At 42.4% G+C, this 20,904-nt stretch overlaps 1 long non-coding RNA gene across 1 annotated transcript; it reads right to left on the reverse strand.

Annotated features, from left to right (window-relative positions):
* Window positions 1–4,666: 4,666 nt before the first annotated feature.
* Window positions 4,667–7,322, reverse strand: LOC132622348 (uncharacterized). Its single transcript, XR_009575867.1, has 3 exons — window positions 6,378–7,322; window positions 5,659–5,715; window positions 4,667–4,809 (listed from the first exon to the last, which is right to left on the reverse strand). It is a non-coding gene; the product is annotated as an uncharacterized LOC132622348 (long non-coding RNA).
* Between the last annotated feature and the right edge of the window lie 13,582 nt (window positions 7,323–20,904).

Below are 20,904 nucleotides of genomic sequence, written 5' to 3' on the forward strand. Positions count from 1 at the left end.
CATACAAATTCCGCGTTGTACCTTAATAAAACATAGAGGCCAATATATAATATCTCAAAAGCTTAACCACTGCCTCAACTTTGCTGGTGGCGTCAACATTGTTGACGGTGGCGTCAACACTATTGACGACCGTAAACTTGCAGGCGTCAAGTTGCAGCAGCCTCTGATTCTCAGAGCTGATTGATGGTGCAAGGTTGACGGACCGTCGACCATGTTGACGGCTCGTCAATCCGCCTGTCAAGTTACACAGTTCTCGACCTTCTTCCGACGTCGATTCGTTTAACCTCTAATCCTTTAATACTTAGTAGTAATGAGTTCACACCTTGGTACAAATGAAATAACATACTCAACATCTCAAAAACTCGGAGATAAATCTTAGTACTCGAGACCAATGTGACTCATATGTATATAGATCAGGAAACTGTCTTCAAAACAACTTGTCTCTCTTGACCTTCCCTAAACATTTGGGTCCTCTTTTAATTTCTCCTCGTAGGAAACATGTTAATTCTTTCTCGTACTTCTATATCCACTTCCTCACTTACGCATAGCGCCATCTTACTATTTCTCTCCCCTCACATAGGGTCATTGCTAATTCCTCCTTTAATCACCCATTACTAAACTCCTTTGATCTACAATGACATCTTACCCTTGCAGTGCACATATACTCAAAAAGCTTAAATTTCGAGAAATTTTGGCAGAGTTTTCTCTGTAAATCTTGCTATCCCAATCCTACACACAGCCCACAAAATACATCCAATGCCTCACAGGCTACCCATAAAACCCATAAAAATACATATGATGCACAACTCAACCACATGGCTATTGGTATAAAAGGGGATATAAAACAATAAAGCTCACTTCATATGCCATATCTGGGCATCCTTCTTGCAAAACATCAAATTTATTTCCTAAACCCTTCGTTAATCAATCCTCTTAAATGAAAGTTCATATACTCATAAGACGTTCTTTCTGCATACGCTCCTTTACTCCCTTCTGTAATTAATTAATCAAATTTTCATTTCATTATTACTATCAACATTAGCTATAGCTAGATCACCAACTGGCAAAAACACCACAAACGGTTTAATCGATTCAGGCTCTATCCCAAACTTACCGATAACAAATGGAGTAACATGTAACACATAAACCCCAGATCAATCAGCACATATACATCACACAAGAATGCTGGTAATATACCTGTGACAGTATCAGGGAAAGACTCGGGATCCTGTCGCCCAGTTAGTGCATAAGGGTGAGGCTGAGGGCCATTCGAACCGGTCGCCTCTCCTCGATTCCTACCACGGCCTGCTGGTGCTTGTGAACCTTGCCTCGGAGGGCATACAGAAAATGAAAAACCAGCTGTTAATCCTGTGGGCTGAACCCTACCTCTACCACGCATCGATGGACAGTCACGCTGGATATGGCCTGGCCGACCGCAGGCGTAACAAACACGTAAACCCAATTGGCACGGTTCCCTATGCAACCTATGACACTGAGTAAACCGTGGTACAGGTGGTCTCATCTAACTGGAACCACTTTTAATCTGAGAACTGGGACTCTGGAACTCTGAGCTGGCCCAAAATAAGTGGATATATCAAACCTGGGTCCAGGAAACCGTGAAGGCGCACTAGCTGGTGAATAAGCTAAGTGTCTAGAGAACTGCCGCCTCGGGCCACCTCCGAACTCACTGTCAAACCTTGAGAACCTGGACCTTTTGCTCTGAGCCCTACTACCATTGCCAGCACCCTGTCTCCGAGCCTGAGCGGCTACTAACTGGGTCAGCAAAAGGATGGCCTCTCTCATCTCCTAGCCTGAGGCATCTGGTGGAGGAACTGGGGGTACTGGAGCTGGAGCTGAGGCTCCTCTTCGCTCCTCTGAAGCGGGTGGAGTATGCGAATCCTGGGATGGGGTCTCACTTTGGGACTCACCCCGAGCCCTTGTAATCCGCTGAGTACGGCTAGTAGTCTCACCAGCCACTCCCTTGCCCTTCTGGGCAGCTAGAGTTTCCTTTCGGGGCATTGTTGACATCAGAACAAATCATTAGAAAGGGAATTCTTATCTCACCGCTCTATCGCACGATCTAGAATAGAAAGAATGGCAACATCCTAAATGTCCTGTAGCCTCCTTCTTATAAGTGTGGTGCACAACACACCCATAAACAAGACTCTACTAGACACGGTCTGTAGACAACCCTAGGACGGAACTGCTCTGATACCACTTCTGTCACGACCTAAGCCGATGAGTCATGACGAGTGCCTGACCCTTAATGACCAGACACCCCTACACTTACTTGACTATCACATAACAACAGGGTGGCCCATATCTGACTCATATCCAACTGTAGATATAGGTATATATATATACACACACACACACACACACACACACATATATATATATATATATATATATATATATATATATATGCGAAATACCGAACTAACAGTGCAAGCCGACTAGGCTGCTATATATGCTGTACACAAAAAGAATGAGGGCCGACAAGGCTACATCATGTCCCAACTACTTACCATTGTCTACAGACCTCTAATGGAACAGAAAGCTGTAGAAAGGGCGGGACAGGGCCCCGCCATACCCATATACATGTATATACATCTAAAAATAGCATACCAAAATGGACCGCAGCTCCAGATCAAGTGGAGCGCACCAACTACAGCTGAGGGGAAGTCCTACTAAGCTGGATCGTCTCTCTGTCTATCGGTACATGCGGGCATTAACGCAGCCCCCCGAACAATAGGGGAGTCAGTACGGATAATGTACCGAGTATGTAAGGCATAAGAATAACATATATAAATAAGAATCATGAAAGGAATCTGAAACTCATAACAAACTGACTGTCTGAATGCATCTGTATGACTGAAGATACCAATGCGGCATATGATATGTATGCACTCTGTAAAAATAATATAACTGATAGTGCTGTGGAACGTACGACCCGATTCATATATCATATAATCCCGCCCACTAGTGGTGTCATGTCCGGCAAAAATAGGCACGGTGTTATCATTATCCATAAGCCGCCCACCGAAGTGGTGTCATGTCCGGCCAAATAGGCACGGTGTTATCATTATCCATAAGCCGCCCACCGAAGTGGATCTCTAGATAACAAAAGATCCCTAGAAGTCATGAACATGAACATAAGGAATCAAGGATACGATGAATCCTGTAATATCTAAGAGTAGAGTCTTTGGAATTTTCTTGCTCACTTGTTCGTTCGGATAGTAAAGATCATGCCAAAAGAATAAAAGGAACAGCCTTAACATACCTTGGAGTCTACCTAATGTCCGATGCGTATTTCCCGAGCTTGTAACATTACAACCAAGATAACACAAATTACAATTAGGCTATATACGTCCCTTACTACCCATTCTAAGTACGTATGAAACTTAACGAAATTCGGGCAGCATTTCCCCTATAATTCTTACTCCTATCCAAATCCCAAACGGTGCTAGGGTATTAGGGAGTGTTTAGGGTATGTTGGTGTGGGTTGGAATGAAAAATATCACGAAATAAATGCATATATACATCAGCTACACCGCCTGAAAATTGACGGGTCGTCGATGTGCATCGACGGATCGTCGACACTTCGACAGCCCATAACTTCCAGCGTCGATATGCGAATTCAGATGTGTCAGTTGCGTTGGAAAGTAGACTCGCTGAACTTATGAATGCATAGGTATGGGTTCCGTAACTCCTTGTATTCTAGGAGATATGCCTCCCCAAAGTTGACCCAAAATTTCTGTCCGGAATTCTGCCAAATTTTTCCAAAGTTTCAACAAACTTAATTTTTCGATTCGCTTAACATCCAACCTTCCCGATACTTACTAAACGTTATACCGAGCTCTCATGTTTGAAGGATGAGCATGAATAATTCTTTATGACCTTGACGACAACCTCGCCTTTTAAGTCTTCGTCAACTAGCTCACGACGAAACTTTACATATAAAAGTACGGGGTGTAACAACTTGTTTCGGATAGTCTCCTTGTTCAGCTGACGGTAAGCAATACACATATGCATAGACCCATCCTTCTTCTTAACAAACAATACAGGAGCACCCTAAGGAGAGGCACTCGGGCGAATAAACCCCTTACTCAAAAGATCTTGCAACTGTTCTTTCAATTCCCTGAGTTCTGCTGGAGCCATCCTATAAGGTGGAATGGAGATAGGACGAGTCCCTGGGTCTAAATCAATCCGAAAATCAATGTCACGGTCAGGTTGTCACGACCCAACCCCGTGGGCCGTGACTGGTGCCCGACCTGGACACCCGTATACGTACCTGTTAAACATAATCAAACCGAACCTATGAACAATATGGACTTTACAAAAGAATTCTGAAGGTTCATAGCGTCAACATATATGTATATTCAGATACACTGTCTCCTGAGGAGTCATAATTGATCATATCATGAAATAATACGCAAGCCGACAAGGCTGCCATCACATATCAATATCATATGCAAGCCGATAAGGCTGCCACTATAGACGAACATCATACCACAGCACCTCGTATAGACACCGCTGAATAGAACCCATACACAACCCACACATATGTCTACAGACCTCTAAGAGTACGAATAGCGAAATATGACGGGACAGGGCCCCGTCGTACCCCTGGATAACATATACATACATATATATATATATATATATATATATATATATATATATATATATATATATATATATATCATAAGATTCAAACCAAAAGTCTAGACTCCGGAACAACGGAGCTCTCCAAGACATCGGAAAGGGAATCCTAAGCTGGCGGATCACCAAAGCGAGTGTCTGTACCTGCGGGCATGAAACGCAGCCCCCCGAAGAAAGGGGGGTTAGTACGGAATATGTACTGAGCATGTAAAGCATGAAATATAGTAAACAGGATCATACTGAAAACAAGAAGCGTAAAAGCCAGTACAATAACCAGAAAACCACAAGGCTTACCTTTGAACATAAATCATACGTGTCAACATCACACTCAGCCCGTTATAGGACTTAATGACATAACTAGATAATCATCCTGTACATCTGCATACATAACGTGTCCCGGCCCTCTAGTGAGGGACTCGATAAATAAAATCATCATATACATGTACATATAACGTGTCCCGGCCCTCTAGTGAGGGACTCGGTGAGTAAAGTCATCATATGCCATCCTGGCCGCCATCCCCATCTCATCATATCATCATGTCATCATATCATCATATACATATACAAATAACGTGTCCCAGCCCTCTAGTGAGGGACTCGGTGAATAATGCAGTGGATTTGTGCACGAAAACATGTCCTGGCCCGGGACTCAGTGAAATATATATTGAGGCATGCACGAGCAGAGTAGTGAGAAACCATATGCAAGTTAAAACACATCCGAGACTCGATAGAATAATCAAAACGAGCTATCATTTGAAAATCAAGGCAATAGTCATATCAAGTACCTTTCGAATATCACTATGGATTATATCAAAATAGAACTTTTGGAATCATATACACGTATCAAGACATAATGAAATAGCTTCTGGGATTCAAGAACATTTGCCATCCTAGTGGCTCTAAGAATAGGAGCTTCTTTGAAATCATACATATACGTCGTCTGTTTGTTTCATAAAGATCATGGCAAAAGAAAGAAAGGATAGCTTTACATACCTCACGTCGTTCGAGAGCTCAGTCCATCCAAGAACTTCCACAATTAATATGATAAACCTATAATCGTAAGAATATGCACGTGACTTAAGAAGGCTTTCGTATATCATATATATTAATTGATGACTTAATTTTAAAACGAAACGGGCAGCATCTCCTCTATATCATTAGCATCTCCCAACTTGGTATATCAGCCCAACAACAAATAAATCCCAAAAACGCAACATGCATGTCCATAACAACTTCATAATACTCTATAACGAGCGACAAGCTCGAATTACAATCCATATACTCCATGACCCCTTTTCGTATGTTTTCTTCTTAACCTTAAAAATATTCTCAATATGATAAGGGCATCATTTACCACAAATCTTGGCTTTATGTCATATATTTACAACAAGAAAAATAGCCCACAACTCCAACTATATCAATTGACAATTCTACTCGTAAGTTCGCGTTTATTTCATCAATTCCTATATCGATACTTGTATACATTTCTTTATTTTTGTATATACATAGTATAACAACAAGCAGGATAATAATAGCTACATCAATTTTACGATATTCCAGCTCACTAAATAATTTATAATAACCACCAAACAGTCCATATGATAACAATAACCATTTATCCGATTTCCCGCAATTAATTTCGTAGTTCTTGTCTCCCAATTTAACTATGACCTGGACGAATTTAAATATATCTAGTAGAGGAGAATTCTTACCTCATATACCAAGAAATAATCTCCTTCCACCTTGCTTCACTTCGAAGAAAGCCCGGATTCAACAACACGATAAGACGGAACAACGAGATCGAATCGGAGAGCAAAACCCGCTTTGTTGCTCTTGAGAATAAATACACATTGCTGCTACCACAATTGAAATTCACGTTGATTCATAGATGTTGTTGTCCAGCAATTCGTCATTGTCTTGGATTTTTGAAGGACTCATCTAATCTAAAAGATTTTGGTCTGTGCATTATCTAAATCACCAAGTATATCCTTGTACGTTTGGTTAGCTTTAGTGAAGTGTTATTGCCATGTCAAATTGCTTAGCTACAATCTGATCAATATAAGTCTTAGGTGTATACAAGACAGGTAAGGTAGAGTCCACTTCTTGGATTGTGGGGTCCACCCCTTTGTATTATCTTGAACACTTAAGTTGTAAAGATGCCACAACTAGCCAACAAAATGAATAGTCACTACTTGCCCTTCCTTATGGCTGCCACGTGAAAATAATCAATTCAAAATTTTCCACTAACTTAATGATTAATTTTTTTTTCCACTACAGCCCCCTTTTAACCAATTATTATGTATATAAAGAGAATGACACAAAGTCATCATCAACTTGGTCTTTTACACGTGCACCATGGCTGGCCCAATTTTTTTAAATAGTTATCATGTATTTGACACCAAGGCACAACGTGTATGTGTATATAAATCTTGCAGCCCATTTTAAATAAAACACGTGGACTATGTCCACTAATAGCTATCCAATAATCTTAATTAATTTCTTGATCTCAATTCACCTTAATAACAATTATTTTTAATATACTTTATATACTCATTGCCATGATTATGTGACATAGCACTAGTCCATAGTTCCTTTTGACACATATAAAATTTTACTCTCAATCGTCGCAGTCACACTTGTTAAGTCCTAAATTATTTCGGGACCTCAAACTCTTTGTACACCGAGCTCTCGATTTTCATCCTTGAATATGATCGAATTTTTCGGGCTCAGGTAGTTTTACTCATATTGGACGATTAAATTTCCTAGTCTAAAAAATACGGGATGTAACACATGTGGCATACCTGGAAATTTCGCAGGGAACACATCCGCAAACTCGCATACCACTGGAACCAAATCAATAGATGGAGTATCTGCGCTGGTATTAGGGATATATGCCAAATAAGCTAGACAACCCTTCTCCACTAGCTTCTTAGCATGAACGAAGGATATGACTTTCTTAGAGAGGGGACTAAGGTTACCCATCCACTCAAGTCTAAGTACCCCGGGCATAGCTAAGGTAATGGCTTTGGAGTGACAATCTAGAATTGCAAAATGCGGGGACAACCAACTTATGCCCAAAATTACATCGAAATCTACCATGTCTAGGATCATCAAATCCACCCAAGTATTATATCCCATAAATGTAATCGCGCAAGAAGGGTAGACTCTAACTACCACCACCGAATCCCCAACCGGAGTAGATACATAAGTAGGGGCATCAAGAGTATCACACATCATATCCAAACCCACAACAAAATATGAAGACACATATGAAAAAGTAGAATCCGGATTAAATAAAACAGAAGCCATCCGGTGATAATCTGAGATAGAACCTGTGATGACAGCATCGGAGGCCTCAGCCTCGGTTCTACCTGGGAAAGCGTACAAATGACCTCGCCCTCCTCTAGCCTGTGAACTACAGCGATTACCCTGTCCAGTCTGAGCCCCGCCCCTGCCGAGCTGTTGTCCGCCTCTGCCTGCCTGAGGACCGCCTTGGTTAGGCTGAGCGCCACCCTTACTCGCGGTGTGGCTGCCCCGCCCTGCCGGTGCACGGTCCTTACCTCCTTTATCTGGTGCAAATGGAGCTTGGGAAACTGGTACTTAGTCTCCTGTCCACGTCTGGGGCAATACCTCTTAATATGCCCTACCTCACCGCACTCATAACATGCACGGTCCAGCGTAGGTCGCTGAACAGAGGTTGATGAAGAAATGTAACCCCCAACGGACACCTGCATAGCGGACTGGAACGGATGTCCTAAATACACATGTGAACTCTGACCTCTCGAGAAGGAGTTACAGAAATTCCCACCCCTTCGGGGCTTCTTCTCTATCTGCTTTGCATGGCTCTCCTGTTTAATCCCCTCAACAACACGGACGTGCTCCACTACCTCTTGGAATGAAGCCCCAGTTGCTACAAGCTGAAGAGCTAATAGTTGAAGTACAGTGTTCACCCTTTCACGAAACGCCTGATCCTCTCTTCCTCAGTAGGCAGCAACTGAAGAGCATATCGGGACAAGAAATGGAAACAGGACTCGTACACAGCAACAGACGAGTTTCCCCGATCAATATTAGCAAACTCATCCTTCCTTCGGTCCCTCAGAGTATGCGGGACATACTTATCTAAGAACACTGAATAGAACTGAACCCAAGTTAACGGAGGTGACCCAGCTAGCTTGCACTCCACGTATGCCCTCCACCATAACTTGGCATCATCCAAGAACTGGAAGATCACAAACTCCACACCGTACTTGTCCACAGTCCCCATCTTATTGAGCCTCTCGTGACAATCTATGATGAACTCATACGTATCCTCTGACTCAGTACCATAGAAAATCGGAGGCTTCATTTAGTGAACCTCCAAAACAAATCATGATCCTCACCAGTCATTACCGGCCCTGTAACTGGCCTCGGAAAAGCCTCAAAACTCCGAACTTCATCCAAGCGAGGTGCCACTACTGCAGCATGCTGAACCCCCAGAGCCTGAACTCTATCCGGATCTGGGGCTGGTATCCCTCCGCCCATACCTGATGGAACGGCCGGTATAGCCCCGGTCTGTGCTAACCCATTCAATCAATTCTGCACCTGCGCCATCGCATCTGGTATAGACATCATAAAATAAGATCTTTGGGCGGCCTGGAATGGATATAAGCTCACCCTAAATCTGTCGGCAAATGGCCTCAATACTAGATGTGATGTCGGGAAGCAGTCTCTGGATCACAATCTACACTCAAAAGAATGCAACAAGGTAGTATCAATAGAAACACTATGAACTGTAGATATCATAGGCCGACTAAGATTATTATCATGCATACATCATAAAATCAATAAAATAGACAAGGCAGTCCACAACACGTAATTAAATAACCCAACAGCAAGTCAACCAAGGATAATAACAATCACTTCACTCAATGATGTCAAGAATCAAATCAACAGAAACAACAACGGAGACAAGTCTACCAACATTAACCATATTCACGCTGTACACACATGCTAACTGATGTCATTGCTCAGTAGTTATGACCTGCAGGGACCCATGGTGTCCATGTACTACTTGTTCCGGATACTCTACAGACCTGAGCCATAAATCATCCACTCCGGAAAGAACCTCGGACGCGAATCCACATTATGTACCACTCATTTCCGGAACGAACCTCGGACCACGAGCTCAAAATCTAGGTCATATCCTCACCCCCGGTCAAAGGTACCTTTTCATATATATACACATTAGTATTTCTTGTTCCCTTGTTTTCAATACTCAAATCATCATTTTGTATCCCAATTTCACCGAGAAGATCCTATTAACTTCTCACCACAACAACATCAAACTGTAGGTTCAACACAATGAATAGTGACACGAAGCCCACACAGTCACTCAATCAATTGCATATAGGAGTTCAACCACACACACATCATATTTGAAGACTAGACATGCTTTATCCTATCGATTTCACAACACATACAATCAACTAATCAAACTCTAACTTAAGTAGACCGTAACCTACCTCAAATGTAGAGCTAGAACAATGCGAATCACTCCGCTACAGCTTTGATTTTGTGACTAGAGTAATCAAAACATCAATTACAAGTAGTTTCCATGGTCAAGCTACCCTTTTTATGGAACCCTAAGTCTCAATTCACTTAGTTCATGACTCTACTGGTTTAATTCTTGATTAAAAAGGAGTTAACCCAGGCCATTAGAATATAAACACATGATAATCATAACCCATCAATTATAGAAGGTCTATTAGGTTCTAGGGTTACTATTACTAATTCACAATTGGAGACCCATAAAAGGGATGATAATCATGAAGATGATAACGTAATGATTGAAAGGGATGGTTGAGACTTACCTCTCAAGGTTATTTTTGCCCTAGCTTAGTGTCACGACCCAGCTAGGGGCCGCGACGGGTACCCGAAACAATTACTGAGCACCGCTTACTCTACTGCTGGTCTCGCTCATTTAATGCTCTTTTATCAATTTTACATATCAATTGTAGGAAAAATCATATTTAATCAAAATATAAATACTTTATATACATTTGCCCCTTGGCCAACAAAATAATATACATACATATGAAAACATCTTGTGAGACCATCTAACCCACACTGCGTATCTACGAGCCTCTACTAACATAATGAATACAGGGACGAAACAAGACTCCGTCATGCCCAAAATATGCATATATGAATGTACATCAAAAGAATAGTCATAAGCACTTCCGAACAATGGAGTGTTATCTATCAGCTGACAGCTACTGAGGACCTGGGCCAAGCTCTCCTCCCTGTCTAACTGTGGGCATGAACACAGCGTCCGAAGAAAGGACGTCAGTACGAATATTGTACCGAGTATGAGAGGCATACATAATGAAAGGAGACATCAGTAATATGGGAATAACATCAACATGAGACATATGGATCTGACTGATAATCATAAATAAAGTAATGCATGCTATCTTACTCATACTCATCATCATAACATGTATGCATCATATGCAAGCTGCCCGTCCATGTCGGAACGGTGTGATAATCAATAATATTAGCCCGCGTCCAGGCCTCCCGCGTCCGGGGTACCATCTCATGCCGCCCACTAGTGGTGTCTGCCCACGCCCGTAGGTCGTGGTGTATCCGTATCGCCGCCCGCCGAAGCGGTGTCTGCCCGGCCAACTAGGCCTGGTGTGAAATGCTCAATATAAATGCTCATAGTAATATGCTTATCATAAAATACTTATCTTACCATAATGCGTATATAAGACTCATGATCAACTTTACTCTATCGGGGTGACGTAAGGTCGTGATCCCCCGATTACATTATGGAACCATCATGGACATTCCACCTCACCTTGAAAAGACTAGTACATAAGGTGAGTGTAGGCAAGGAATAACATCATCATTATTCTAATGTCATCATATCGCATAACTTATCTCATATAGACATTCGTAGGCATAAGCTTTTAACTTCTTAGAATGTAAGAACTCATGAAAGGAATAGGGATTCAAACTAAAAGATTCATGCCATTAGAAAGAAGGACTAGCCTCACATACCTTGGTCGCTTAGCTAAGATATTGCTCACTTGTTTTCCGTCGACATGACGTCGTTACCTTCATAAGAGAATTCGTATCAACATTAGTGAGCTAACTATAAGAACGCGTCGCTAATTCTAGGAGAAGTCGGACAACGCTTCCTTCGCTCATACTAATTTTCTCGCGTTCTATATCAACTCCCAATATTCATGATATTATTCGCAATCATGATCGACAATCGTCATTTACGTACATTTGGCAAAATCCACCATTTTCCTCCAATTTTCCCTTATTTCTACTTCTAGCTCATCCTTGTGTTTTCATGCATTTAATGCTTGTTTCATGATATAAACATCATTTATAACGTATTAGTACTCACAACACTTCAATATTCATAGTCCAATTCCACTATCATTCATTTATGTCACTATTCACTCAATAATGACCCATTTCTATGTTCTTCTACATTTCAAGTGTCTAAGCTTTCCAATACTTCAAACAACATGGAATAATCATGAAACTTACCTTGGATGATGGTTGAACAATCCTTAAGTTGAAATACTTCAATTAGCCAAAACCCTAGTTCCACCTTCTTGGGAATTTCTTGACTTAGAAGATCCTTTGATGTGTTGTTACACTTACTTTTATGAATTTGGTTTTGATAATCTTGATATCTCCTTTGATTCTCTTGAATTCTTGTGGAGGAAATATTTGGAGGGTTCTAGAAGTCTGTTGAGTTGGTTGAATGAATAATGAGTTGAAATGAGGCTTAGGTCCCCTTTAAAAATCACAAATCTGATCTTTAATGAATTTTTGTCGGGATGAACAGTGGTCGTAAACCACCATATACGGACCGTATTTTGATTTACGGTCCGTCCACTGTGGTCGTTTTTAAGCATTCCAAAAACAGAAGGTTTGGCTGGGGATTATGGCGATTTACGACTGAGGTTTACGGTCCGTAAACCAGTTTACGGGCCGTCCTCCAAGTCGTGTTTAACCATTTCAAAGACAGAAAGTTTTGGCTGATGGACATGGTAGTTTACGACCTGGTTTACAGTCTGTAAACCAGTTTACGGGCCGTAAACTGGGTCGTATTTAACCATATTCAACATTTACAGAAAGTTGAGATTTTTGACAAGCTGGAGGACGACTGCACTATACGGTCCGTAAATCACTTTACGGGCCGTATAGTGCCATATACGACCACTGGGCTGAAAAGTTTTTCCGCGACTTTCTTATTTCCAAAAATTCTTAATTAGCCATTCCCGACTTAATAAAACATCATTCACTCAATTTTCATCATTCCACTCATCATACAAGTACGGAGAAATTTCCGAGGTGTAACATTCTTCCCCCCTTTTGGAACATTCGTCCTCGAATGTTCGACACTCGGAGATTCTGGAATTTTTTTTCCAGAGTTTCCTTTGTAAGTTGGATACTACCTTTCCATTACAACACCCACAATATCTTTGCCTCACAGGGCTATATCACAATATCAACACATTTATGGCCACACACGGCAAAAAACACAAAACTAAAACATACGTACCTTACACCATCGACGTCTCATCTTGAATCTCTCTGGGGATTGGAACTAATGGGGGTACATAGATTTCATCTTCTCCTCCGCTTCCCAAGTCATTTCTTCCCGATTATTGTTCCGCCATAGAACTTTGACTAAAGCAACCTCTTTATTCCGAAGCCTTCGTACTTGTCTATCCAAAATGGCAATGGGCATCTCCTCGTATGTTAGCTCCTCTGTTACTTGCACATCATCAATCGGGACTATTCTTGTTGGGTCTCCAATACACTTGCGGAGCATCGAAACATGGAATACTGGATGCACGGATTCGAGCTCTGAAGGCAAGTCCAATTCGTAGGCTACTCGACCCACCTTGCGAATGATTTGGTAGGGTCCGATATATCTGAGACTTAGCTTTCCTTTCTTGCCAAATCTCATCACTCCCTTCATCGGCGATACCTTCAGGAACACCCAATCGCCCACCTGAAATTCCAAATCTCGTCGGCGATTATCTGCATAAGACTTTTGGCGACTTTGAGCTGTTAACAGTCGGTCTCGAATCACTTTAACCTTTTCAACTGCTTGTTGGATCAAGTCGGGGCCTATCAATTGTACTTCTCCGGATTCAAACCATCCAATTGGAGATCTGCATTTTCTTCCATATAAGGCTTCATACGGGGCCATTTGAATACTGGAATGATAGCTGTTATTATAGGCAAATTCAATAAGAGGCAAATGCTCATCCCAACTACCGCCAAAGCCCAATACACATGCCCGTAGCATATCCTCTAAGGTCTGAATAGTGCGCTCGGCTTGTCCGTCAGTCTGCGGATGGAACGCCGTACTGAGCTTAACTTGGGTACCTAGACCTTCTTGAAAGGACTTCCAGAACTTGGCTGTAAACTGTGCCCCTCTGTCTATGATAATGGCCAAAGGAATACCGTGAAGTCGTACAATCTCCTTGAGATACAATTTAGCATAATCTTCCGCTGAATATATGGTCCTAACGGGGAGAAAATGAGCTGCTTTCGTGAGTCTATCCACGATCACCCATATAGAATCATACTTCCCTCGCGTACGGGGTAATCCCACCACAAAATCCATGTTAATTTCTTCCCATTTCCACGTAGGAATTTCCATTGCTTGCAATAACCCTCCTGGCTTTTGATGCTCGGCCTTCACTTGCTGGCAATTCAGACACTGTGCTACAAATTCTGCTATGTCTCGCTTCATGCCATCCCACCAGTATACCAATTTGAGATCGTGGTACATCTTGGTTGCACCTGGATGAATAGAAATCCGGGAATAATGTGCTTCCTCTAAAATCCGTTGGCGCAAGTTTGCCACATTCGGTACATATAGCCGGCCTCGATATCTAAGAACCCCTTCTATGGAAACTTCGAATGGAGACTCTTCCTTTTCCTGAGATAGATCTCGATAGTGGCTTAACTGAGGATCTTCATATTGCCGTTCCTTCACTTCTAGATTCAATGATGAAACTGTGGGGTCATTGACGCTAATACCTTCATCTCCTGAATCAATGGGCCGTACACCGAGACTTGCTAACCGATGGACTTCACGAACCATTTCTCGCTTTTCCGAAGGAACTCCACATAAACTACCCATCGATCGGCGGCTAAGTGCATCTGCTACTACATTCGCCTTTCCTGGATGATATAGAATGTTCACATCATAATCCTTCAGTAATTCTAGCCATCTCTTTTGCCGCAGGTTCAACTCCTTCTGTTTGAAAATATATTGAAGGCTTTTGTGATCCGTATAGACGTCCACGTGCACACCATATAAGTAGTGTCTCCATATTTTCAATGCATGAATGACCGCAGCTAGCTCAAGATCATGAGTAGGATAATTCTGTTCATGTTCTCGCAACTGTCTCGAAGCATAAGCAATAACTTTTCCATTCTGCATCAACACACATCCTAATCCCACACCGGAGGCGTCACAATATACTACATAGCCATCTGATCCTTCTGGAAGTGTTAGCACTGGCGCTGAGGTCAGCCTGTTTTTCAACTCTTGGAAGCTACGCTCACAGGTATCACTCCACTGGAATTTAGCCGACTTCTGGGTTAACTTTGTCAATGGGGCTGAAATAGATGAGAAGCCCTCTACGAATCTTCGATAATAACCTGCCAAACCCAGAAAACTATGAACGTTTATAGGCGTCGTAGGCCTTGGCCAAGTCTTCACAGCTTCTATTTTCTGAGTGTCAACTCGAACACCATCATCTGAAATAACATGACCCAGGAATGCAACAGAATTAAGCCCAAACTCGCACTTCGAAAACTTTGCATACAATTCTCGATCTCGAAGAACGCCAAGAACAATTCTTAGATGATCTGCATGTTCTGATTCTGTACGAGAGTACACCAAAATATCGTCGATGAACACTATCACAAAAAGGTCCAAGAACGGCCTGAACACATTATTCATTAAATTCATGAACACTGCCGGGGCATTCGTCAACCCGAACGACATTACTCGAAACTCGTAGTGACCATATCTTGTCCTGAAGGCAGTCTTGGGAATATCTGCTTCCCTAATTCTCACCTGATGATAACCTGATCTCAGATCTATCTTGGAAAACCATTTAGCACCTTGCAATTGATCGAACAAGTCGTCAATTCTAGGAAGAGGGTATTTATTCTTTATTGTCACCTTGTTCAACTGCCTGTAGTCGATGCACATTCGTTGCGATCCGTCTTTCTTCCTTACGAACAAGACTGGTTCTCCCCATGGCGAGGAACTAGGCCTTATAAACCCCTTCTCAAGTAAATCCTTTAGCTGTGCTTTCAGCTCTTTCAGTTCTGCTGGAGCCATTCGATATGGAGGAACAGAAATAGGCTTGGTGTCTGGTAGTACATCAATATTAAAGTCGATCTCCCTTTCTGGAGGAAGGCCTGGTAACTCGTCGGGAAACACATCTGGGAATTCATTCACTACCGGGACAGACTGGAAAGTTGGCACTTCCGCTTCCGTGTCATGAACCCGAACTAGATGACAAATATAACCCTTGGCTATCATCTTCCTCGCCTTAAGGTAGGAAATAAACCTACCCTTTGGGGAAATTGTATTACCTTTCCACTCGAGTATGGGCTCTCCCGGAAATTGGAATCGAATTACCTTTGTCCGGCAACAAACATTAGCATAGCATGATGCCAACTAGTCCATACCCATAATTACGTCAAAATCTATCATCTCAAGTTCAATTAGATCGGCCCTTGTCTGACGGTCACATATAATGACCACACAGTTCTTATATACTTGTCTCGCTATTACGGGATCACCAACCGGAGTGAATACTTTGAAAGGTTTAATTGGCTCAGGTCTCACGCCAACACAATCAGCGATATACAGAGTAATATATGAGAAAGTAGAACCCGAATCAATCAGAGCATGTACATCACGGGAAAATATAGTCAGGGTACCTGTGACAACATCTGGGGAAGACTTAAGATCCTGTCGCCCAGCTAAAGCATACACACGGGGCTGAACAACACCTGAAGTAGATGCTACCCCTCTACCTCTGCCTCTACCTGCTGTAGTCTGAGGATTCTGTGCTGTCGGGCGTGCTGAAGAGGAACCCGCTGTTGAACCTGTAGGCTGAGTCCCAGCTCTATATCTTGCTGAGGGGCAATCTCTCATCATGTGACCAACTTGCCCGCAAGCATAACAAGCATCCGAACCCTGACGACACTGTCCGGAATGTAATTTGCCACACTGGCTACACCGCGGCACTGGAGGTCTCCTCTGGCTAAAGTATCCCCTGGACTGCGAATCTGAGGCCCTCGAACTCTGCCCCTGGCCTGACTGAGTAGAACGTTCAACCCTCCTATCTGAGAATCTAGGAGGTGCACTAGTCACTGACTGACCTGAGTGCCTAGAATATGTCTGTCTCGGTCCCTCTCGGTACTCACTGCTCTCCCCCATAGATCTAGCCCTCTTACCTTGTCTTCTGTCACCCTCACGATCACTTCTCTGCTGTCGTTGTCGTTCCTCGAGGTTCTGAGCATGGGCCTGTATCCGGGAAATATCCATCCCGTCTTGCAAAGAGGCTGTCAGGCAATCTCTGAACAAGTGTGGTCCTAAACCACTCACAAATCTATAGACTCGGTCTCCCATGTCAGCCACCATAGTCGGAGCATACCGGGCCACTGAATTGAATTGCATACTATACTCTCGGGCACTCATGCTTCCCTGTTTCAAATTCAAGAACCTATCCGCTCTAGCTCGGCGAACTTCAGGTGGCAAGTACTGACGAATAAAGGCATCTACAAACTCTTTCCACACAGGAGGTGGTGCATTCTCCCCTCTTGTTATCATCCAATTCTTATACCATAGTACCGCCACGTCGCGAAGTCTATATGAGGCCAACTCTGCAGATTCAGTCTCAGAAGCATGCATAAGTGTTAACGTCCTCAGCATTTCATCGATAAAACCTTGTGGGTCCTCATCCGGCTTCGACCCAAAAAATTCTGGAGGATTTAGAGTAAGGAAATCACGGGCTCTTGTACTAGCTGAACGATCACTTGGGCCCGCATTCTGTCGTTGTGCCTGAGCGGCAACCAACTGCGTCAATAAATGTATAGCCTCGGACCCTTGTTGACCCGAATCACCCGGTGGAGGAATCAGAGCTGAGGCTCCTCTCTGCTCTTCTACATTGGGCACGACCTCACTTTGCGATTCACTTTCCTCTACCCCCGCCGGAGGCTCCCTTGCTGCCCGCTTCTTCGTCGTAGCTTTGCCTTTCTGGGCAGCTGTAGCTTTTCCTTTCGGCGGCATTTTTCTGAAACCATAACACACTTTTAGGGATGATATAATCCTAGACATGGCTCTATCGCACGATTCATGAGAAGAAGGATGGTCATTTTCCTAAATGCCCTGTAGCCTCTTGTTTATTAGCGTGGCGCGCAACACACCATAAACAAGGCTCTACTAGACACAGCTCGTAGACACTTCCTAGGGCGAACTGCTCTGATACCACTTCTGTCACGACCCAGCTAGGGGCCGCGACGGGTACCCGGAGCAATTACCGAGCACCGCTTACTCTACTGCTGGTCTCGCTCATTTAATACTCTTTTATCAATTTTACATACCAATTGTAGGAAAATCATATTTAATCAAAATATAAATACTTTATATACAATTGCCCCTTGGCCATCAAAATAATATACATACATATGAAAACATCTTGTGAGACCATCTAACCCACACTGCGTATCTACGAGCCTCTACTAACATAATGAATACAGGGACGGAACAAGACTCTGTCATGCCCAAAATATGCATATATGAATGTACATCAAAAGAATAGTCATAAGCACCTCTGAACAATGGAGTGCTATCTATCAGCTGACAGCTACTGAGGACCTGGGCCAAGCTCTCCTCCCTGTCTACCTGTGGGCATGAACACAGCGTCCGAAGAAAGGACGTCAGTACGAATATTGTACCGAGTATGAGAGGCATACATAATGAAAGGAGACATCAGTAATATGGGAATAACATCAACATGAGACATATGGATCTGACTAATAATCATAAATGAAGTAATGCATGCTATCTTACTCATACTCATCATCATAACATGTATGCATCATATGCAAGATGCTCGTCCATGTCGGAACAGTGTGATAATCAATAATATTAGCCCGTGTCCGGGGTACCATCTCATGCCGCCCACTAGTGGTGTCTGCCCACGCCCGTAGGTCGTGGTGTATCCGTATCGCCGCCCGCCGAAGCGGTGTCTGCCCGGCCAACTAGGCCCGGTGTGAAATGCTCATGACATGCTCAATATAAATGCTCATAGTAATATGCTTATCATAAAATACTTATCTTACCATAATGCGTATATAAGACTCATGATCAACTTTACTCTATCGGGGTGACGTAAGGTCGTGATCCCCCGATTACATTATGGAACCATCATGGACATTCCGCCTCACCTTGAAAGGACTAGCACATAAGGTGAGTGTAGGCAAGGAATAATATCATCATTATTCTAATGTCATCATATCGCATAACTTATCTCATATAGACATTCGTAGGCATAATCTTTTAACTTCTTAGAATGTAAGAACTCATGAAAGGAATAGGGATTCAAACTAAAAGATTCATGCCATTAGAAAGAAGGACTAGCCTCACATACCTTGGTCGCTTAGCTAAGATATTGCTCACTTGTTTTCCGTCGACATGACGTCGTTACCTTCATAAGAGAATTCATATCAACATTAGTGAGCTAACTATAAGAACGTGTCGCTAATTCTAGGAGAAGTCGGACAACGCTTCCTTCGCTCATACTACTTTTCTCGCGTTCTATATCAACTCCCAATATTCATGATATTATTCGCAATCATGATCGACAATCGTCATTTACGTACATTTGGCAAAATCCACCATTTTCCTCCAATTTTCCCTTATTTCTACTTCTAGCTCATCCTTGCATTTTCATGCATTTAATGCTTGTTTCATGATATAAACATCATTTATAACGTATTAGTACTCACAACACTTCAATATTCATAGTCCAATTTCACTATCATTCATTTATGTCACTATTCACTCAATAATGACTCATTTCTATGTTCTTCTACATTTCAAGTGTCTAAGCTTTCCAATACTTCAAACAACATGGAATAATCATGAAACTTACCTTGGATGATGGTTGAACAATCCTTAAGTTGAAATACTTCAATTAGCCAAAACCCTAGTTCCACCTTCTTGGGAATTTCTTGACTTAGAAGATCCTTTGATGTGTTGTTACACTTACTTTTATGAATTTGGTTTTGATAATCTTGATATCTCCTTTGATTCTCTTGAATTCTTGTGGAGGAAATATTTGGAGGGTTCTAGAAGTCTGTTGAGTTGGTTGAATGAATAATGAGTTGAAATGAGGCTTAGGTCCCCTTTAAAAATCACAAATCTGATCTTTAATGAATTTTTGTCGGGATGAACAGTGGTCGTAAACCACCATATACGGACCGTATTTTGATTTACGGTCCGTCCACTGTGGTCGTTTTTAAGCATTCCAAAAACAGAAGGTTTGGCTGGGGATTATGGCGATTTACGACTGAGGTTTACGGTCCGTAAACCAGTTTACGGGCCGTCCTCCAAGTCGTGTTTAACCATTTCAAAGACAGAAAGTTTTGGCTGATGGACATGGTAGTTTACGACCTGGTTTACGATCCGTAAACCAGTTTACGAGCCGTAAACTGGGTCGTATTTAACCATATTCAACATTTACAGAAAGTTGAGATTTTTGACAAGCTGGAGGATGACTGCACTATACGACCACTGGGCTGAAATTTTTTTCCGCGACTTTCTTATTTCCAAAAATTCTTAATTAGCCATTCCCGACTTAATAACACATCATTCACTCAATTTTCATCATTCCACTCATCATACAAGTACGGAGAAATTTCCGAGGTGTAACACTTGGAAATTCGCCCTAGGTGCATGTGGGGAACTGTTTTGGAGTTTTATGAATAAAGAATTCAGAACTAAGTGTTTAAAACCCGGAATTATATCCCCGTCAACCGCTGCGGTTGATACGCTCAAATTACACCTATTAATGGTATAACGCGGACGTTGTCAAATATAGTAACCCAACAAGGTTGGGGTCGAATCCCACAGAGAACAATATGTAGGCGATTTAAGCAGATTAGGAATTATCACTAACA

This window comes from Lycium barbarum, chromosome 12, assembly GCF_019175385.1.
Source record: "Lycium barbarum isolate Lr01 chromosome 12, ASM1917538v2, whole genome shotgun sequence".
In the NCBI taxonomy this organism is placed as follows: domain Eukaryota; kingdom Viridiplantae; phylum Streptophyta; class Magnoliopsida; order Solanales; family Solanaceae; genus Lycium; species Lycium barbarum.